The sequence below is a fragment of the Eptesicus fuscus genome, chromosome 22, assembly GCF_027574615.1.
Source record: "Eptesicus fuscus isolate TK198812 chromosome 22, DD_ASM_mEF_20220401, whole genome shotgun sequence".
NCBI classification, from domain to species: Eukaryota; Metazoa; Chordata; class Mammalia; order Chiroptera; family Vespertilionidae; genus Eptesicus; species Eptesicus fuscus.
In genome coordinates, this window is record NC_072494.1 from 22090001 (window position 1) to 22096875 (window position 6875).

Genomic DNA, 6875 nt, shown 5'->3' on the forward strand with positions numbered 1-6875 from the left:
ATATTTAGATGACAGCTTCCTAGGGATATATTTTGGATATTTTTTGTCTTTGATAGGAGTCTTAAATAGGCTACAGCCATTTTTACTGATACCTTGACACCTTTATCATACCAGAGGCTAAATGAAAATGGGCTAGTGTAGCCTTCACATGCAGACCAATTATGATCATATTGATAATATGAGGACAGTGGAATCATTACAAAAGTCTCTCTTTTTTGGCTTTTTTTTTTTTATTGCATCTTTTGAGAACTTGCTAGAACCACAAAAACTAAGGAAGTGATCCTTTTCTTTGGCTAGAGTGAATAACTTGGTGTTTCCATAGTTACTATAAGAACATAGAAATTAATTTGCTAAAGATTGCCCCCTTCATGCCCAGCTGGCGTGGCTCAGTGGTTGAGTGTCCACTCATGAACCAATAGGTCAAGGTTCGATTCCTGGTCAGGGCACATGCCCAGGTTGCAGGCTTGATCCCCAGTTGGGGTGGCGGGGCGGGGGGAGGAGGGGGGTTACGGAGTACAGGAGGCAGCCAATCAATGATGCTCTCTCATCATTGATGTTTCTGTCTCTCGCTCCCTCTCCTTTCCTCTCTGAAATCAATAAAAAGATATTAAAAAAAAAAGATTGCCACCTTCATAGATTGTGTTAGTTCATAGATGGTTGGTACTGGATTACTCAAAAGATACGGTGGTGTTCAGAGCATTAGCACACAAAAACTAACATAAAGCTTTTACGAGTTTGATACTTGCCTTTTCTAAAACGAGTTCTGTAGTTGTCATGACCAAAAAAAAAAAAAAAAAAAAATCAGAACTTTGTTGATTTTTCCAACACTCTGCAGTATTTTTTATTTACATGGGGTGAGGTGAGGCACCTTATTATTTTCAGTGCTTAGAGCCTCTAAAGGTGTTAATTAGGCCTTGACGTTAGGGGCCCTTGTGGTTCCACCTGGGTGGTTTTATTCTTTTTTCATTCCTGTAGTTGAATACTCAGGTGAGGTCATTGTTTTGGAGGAGCTTTTACCAAGAAGAAATGACTGGTGAAGTTCTGTTTGCTTCCTGCCTGACCCACTGCTTTCCCAAACTATATTGGTTGGTACAAACAGGGACCTTCTCTTAGGGACATGGGTACTCACAAAACCCAAGAAGATTCTCAAGTCTTCCTTGGTACCGATGTATGTATACCTAAGATCAAACAGTTTCTAATTTAAAATCACTATCAAATATTGCTGTGAGGAGAACCAAAGATCCCCAAGTTTTCCACATCAACCTCCGTTTCCCTGTTTAGAATACTCACTTCCTTTTTACCTGACCCGCTTCCAAGCTTCATTCATGCCACAGCTTTGGTTTTTATCCAGCTTCTTTCTACCCAGAATGCAGAAGAATGAATGGCAGCCACCCAACCACTAGAGGCTTGCTATCCTAGGCTCCTGAACAAAGAGACTGAGAAAGTAATAGTCTTTTAAATACAAACCCCTTCTAAGGAGTCGGGAATATATTTTCTCCTTTTGCATTAAGTTCTGTTTAAGACTCGGGATTCAGGATGCTCTCTTGATGAGGGATGAGGGACAGACAAGGTTGAAAAGGGGGACAAACTGAGCAATCAGGAACAGCTGAGAGCTACAAAGATAGGGCTGTGCTCATGTATAAATAGAAATGTTGCTGCTACCCTGATGAATCAGACCAGATGTTTCTCTGATGTCTCTGTTTGGTCCTTCGTGTTTTTTTTTTGTTTTTTGTTTTTAAAGTATAATTTTGCTAAAATTATATGTGGGGCCAGGAATGTGGCATAAATGCTTTAAGCTTTAATAATATGTAAAGGAATAAAATTACCCAGGAAACCTTTATTAACAAGAAAAATACCCATTTGGGAAAGAACTTGAAAAAAGGGCAAGAAGGAAACAACTTGTGATAGGGCTGATTCAGGAGATCTGAATTCTAATCCTTCCTCTGGCACTAGTTGTGTGACCTTGGGCAAGCCATGTCATTTTCCTGGGTCTATGTTTATTTTTCAGGTGTGGGAGGGGCTGGGGAGAGAATGGGGGTTACATGGCTGGGCTTATTAAATTGATTATTTTAGTTTCTCTTGCAGCCCCAAACATCTAGAATCCAACCAGGTTTTCTTTTTCAATTTAATTTATTGTTTGCTGGCTTCTGGTTTCATTGAGGGGTTAATATGTGAAAGACTTTATGGGGGATAACACAAGGCCCCTGCCTCAAGATGCTTATTACCTAACAGGGTTACACAAAGGACTATATCACAATATATACTGTGATTGGTCCAGAAGACAGATAGCAAATGCCATGGGAACTCAGAGGAGGCAGAGATCACTGCCAGCTTGGAAGATAGGAAATGACTTGCTGGAGGAGGGCATTGGCATATGGTGGGAGGTGGAGTTGGGGGGAGGGTTTGAAAATGGGTGGGTTTTGGGCAGGCAGAGATGAAGGAAAGGGCATTCCTCACATAAGAAACAAGCAGAAGCAAGGGGCACAGAAAGTGCTGGATGTATTTGGGGAACAGTGAGCCATTTGGGTTGGCTCAGCACGGGCAATGAGTCAGGTAGCAATGCCCCTTTAATCTCAGCAGAGCATGCATTTTACTTAGGAGGCAGCAGGGAGCTGTTTTTTTGAGTTTGGATGTGATCTGTTTTAGGATACTTCACTTCCAGCAGAGTGTAGGATGAACTGGAGGTGGAAAGGCCTCATAGGCAGGCGGACAGCTAAAACACTAGTGCATTATCTTGGTGAAAGCTAACCAGGGCTGAGCTGGGATGGTATCAGTGGAAATGGAAAGCGGGGCTTGGATTTATGCAAGCTAAGGTGGAGGAAAGAATGCAAAGGTAACTCCACATTTAAGCAAGCCTGAGGTAGAAACCTCAGGTTTACAAATATAAAAAGGAAATTCAAGAAGGGAAGGGTGTTTGAGTAACAAAAAGGGGAGTTTGCTTTCCTACACTACAGGAAGCATATCATAGTGGAGGTGTTCGACATTTACAAACTCCTGATTGGACCTCAGTACTGTGGATGAGGCTGGAGGGGTTATCTAAGTGAGAGTTGAACTTGTAAAAGTGAAGAGATTACCAGGGAATTGTAGAGTGAGGGAGGGGAAAGACAGACAACAGAATATTGAGAAATATCTAAATTCTTCCCTTACGACGAACTGGACACGGTTAATGTTATAGAACACAGGGATGGACAAAACTAGGTTTACAGTGCATTGTGACATTCTTTTGCATTAATAAAGCTATTGTAATACTCATAACCTGCAAATCTTTCCATACAAACAACTGTAAACCTACTTTTTTGCCACCCCTGTATAATCAGGAGAATGCTGTGTCATTGTGCCCAAGTGGAAAGGTAATAATATTGAAAGGGAGAGGCTGGTAATCCACAGTTTAAAAATTACATTACTGCTTAGGGGATTAGCTGCTTAGAGGTGGTGTCTAGGTAGCCTAGAAGGGACTGGCTATAATAAAATGATTGTGTGTTTTCCGACAGATAATCAGAGGAGAAAATTGCACCCATACCTGGTCTTCAGGCTGTGACAGCCAAGATTCCAAATCTTCATCTCTCCTTATTATTGGCAAGATGCATACTCCATCTTTTAGAAATCTCAGATTATAGCCAGCCTTTGCTTTTCAGACTATTACCCGGGGAATTTATTATTATCCTTTTCTCCTCCCCCAGCTTTTAGTTCCCATTTGTCTTGGGTCTTGGGGTTGTATTCTAAGGATAATAATTATGTAGATCACCTCTGAGAGCTTACTGTTTGAAGCTCCAGAGGGAGGAAAAAGGAGGAGGGGTTAGGGTAGGCAGAAATGAGACTTTAGCTCTATTGTAGTTCACACACACAAAAGCCTGTTTGCAAATGCAATGTAAATGAAGACTTTATTAGCCAAGGATTTATCTCCACAATAAGATCTGGGATTACACCAGGGACATACATGTATACATCCAAGTAGGATTAACTGCCCCCCCAACAATGCAAATTGGTTTATCACTTTTGCTTGTTTTTGTTTTTCTTCAATATTTTTCGTACGTGATAATAATTTGCAAAAACCATTAAATATTTACTTTTGGCTCCACAAGTGTTAGAATAATTCTATCTTCCAAGAGGTGAAGGAGACTCTTAAGGTGTTTAGATCTATCAGTGAATTAAAAAATTAGGAGACTAGGGTTTTAATCTGTCTACTAACTAGCTATGTTTAGGTAGGTTGCTTAATAGAATTCTATGCTCCAATTTTTTTTCCATTGGCTAAATGGATATTTTAAAAATATTGGTTTTGTTTATCTCATAGAATTATTGTTCAGGTGGTTAAAATATTTTCTCTTTAAATTATAAACATTAGGTAATTTAATGTTATTAAATTATTACTTAGGCAACTAGATAACCACTGCAGCTAGTCTGAGGTTAGGATGGGGAGGTGAAGCAGGGACCAGGATTTGGGGAATCTGGATGAAGAAAGTAGGATTACTGGGGGTTGGGAGAAGCTTTTCTTTTTGTTTTTTTTCAAAGGAAAGGCACATTTTATTCTTTTTAAAAATTTTATTTATTTATTTATCTATCTTTATTAAGGTATTACATATATGTCCTCATCTCCCCATTACTCCCCCCCTCCACCTCCTCCCTCATGCCCTCACCCCCCTAGTGTCTGTGTCCATTGGTCATGCTTATATGCATGCGAACAAGTCCTTTGGTTGATCTCGCCCCCTCCCCCCACCCTCCTCTGCCTTAGCTTTTCTTTTCAGCTCCAAAATGGATAATGCCACTGAGAGAGCAAAAAACAAACAAAAACACTCCACCTGTTTCATACACCACTCCTAATTCTGCTTTGAGATAATTGCTTGGGTAAATAAATTCCTTATATGTTAACTCATAAAGAGACACTCAAAATTGTACATCTGATGCCCCTTGTTCACTTGCTGTCTGACTTCAACAGTAATTGAGTACAAATAAAAACGCTCTGGCTCCCCGTAATCTCCTAACTTCAACACACGCCCTTGGCTACTCAAGCACTGAAAAATACAACAGTTTAGACTTGGAAGTCTGACTGTGGAGTCAGATAAGAAATCGGGGTTCTGGATATTGGAAATGACTACTCCAAATATATCACCCAGCCACATATCAACCAGCTCAACCACAAAAGGTTCTTGAGGGAATAAAGTTGAACTAACCATTATCGTTGAGATTTGTACTGGTGGTTGATTTGCCAGGTAACCTGGCTGTTCTTCAGTTTCCTCACCTGTTAAATAAGAGGCAGGATGAGTTAATTTCTAAGGTCACTTTCTGCTTAGAAATACTGTTATTCTAAGTAAGAATTTGAATAAAATTACAAATGCATCCTCAGAGCTCTTGATAAGTCCACCAACTAACACACCAGAATACCACAAAATCAGACCATGAAAATGCCCCCTTGTAGACCAGTCTCTGTGCAAAGTAGAGAGAAATGGGGGTGGGGAGATACTAAATACCCCACCCCCCTAAAGTGTAAAAAAAAAAAAAAAAGCAACATATCCTTGTGGAATTTCTGCTCCGTTTTAAGTAGCTATGTTAAAAACCACTGAAGACCTACTATGTGCAAGGCACTAAGTAGTTATTTTTCTATTTTTTACTTTGCGGGCAAGCTCTTAAACCAGAACTTGTGAATACCGCCTTGGGTGGGCATACAATGAAAGCCAAGGTCAAGGAAGACGGAGTCTACAAATAGACCAAAAATAAAACTCAAGTGACATCATTAGAGGAAAAATAGCCAACATATTGCACAAAGATCAAAGGCAAAAAGAAAAAAGGAGAGAAACATGTTTGGTTAATACTGGGCTTTTGAGCAACCCATGTGCTTGCGAGGCCCGTCCATCCATCCACACCACACTTCCTAACCATGCGATTCCAAACCGATGACAAGTCCAGCTTCAGCGCGGACAGGGCGCCGAGCGCGGATCCCACAGTCCCAGACCCCGCTGCCAACTCTCCTCTCCGGGAAAGAGGGAGTTTCCCCCAGGGCGACTGCAAAATAAAACAGCCTCTCCAATCCTTCGTCCAATAAGAAATACTCGTTCAAATAAGCACGTACATACATAAAAGGAAAAGGATGGGGACATGGGAAAGGGAAGCTCTTTTTCTTTCTTTTTAAATTTCCCGCACCCCCTTTCCTCTCCACGCCTCCCCACGCCGTCTCCACTGTAAGCTTCAGCTGCAGCTGAAGAGACTGGGACCACGCACTGCCGGGCGGTTGCGAAGAAAGTTAATTGGAATGGAGGCGGGACTGGTGAACAATTCGGTGTTCGACTTGTCCTGCCTCGGCGGCAGTTCCTCCTCCGCTTCAGTACTGATTGCACACGCGGCCGGCGCTCGGCTCTCGATTGCTCCGGCCTATCACCCTGGGATGCCGCCTGCCGCCGCCGCCGCCGCCGCCGCCGCCACCGCCACCGCCACCGCCGGCTGCCTGGCTTGTGGGATCTGCGGCGGTGCCGGAGCCGGAGCCGGAGCCGCGACGGCAGCGGTGGCTTGAGAGTTAGGGGGGCGGGCCGGCTCGTTCCAGGGGTGGGGGCTGAGGGCAGGAGGGCGAGAACCCGGGTCCATCGGCTCCCCTCGGGCTGAGGGAGCGGACACTCGGAGCCCCAGAGGCGGCGGGAGCCGGTCGGAGGGGGCGGCCCCTGGCGGCGACGCCCCCAGCCCAGCCCTGCGGGCCGCGCTCCATCCCCAGCCCGAGCCCGCTCCAGCCGCGGGAGACGCCAGCCGGGGTTTAGGGAGGCGGCTCCGAGGGGACTGGCGGGCGAGCCGCCCCTCCCGGGTCCTTCCTCGTCCCCTCCCGGGAGGGACCCGCACCTGAGCCCGGACCCCCCCCCCCCCCCCCGCGGCCGGGGCCACGCTGGACCCGCCTC

General features: G+C 44.2%; 1 pseudogene; it reads right to left on the reverse strand.

Annotated features, from left to right (window-relative positions):
- The window catches only part of LOC103295647 (microtubule-associated proteins 1A/1B light chain 3B-like), a 3391-nt pseudogene extending 2064 nt beyond the window's left edge, over positions 1–1327 (reverse strand).
- Positions 1328–6875: the final 5548 nt, after the last annotated feature.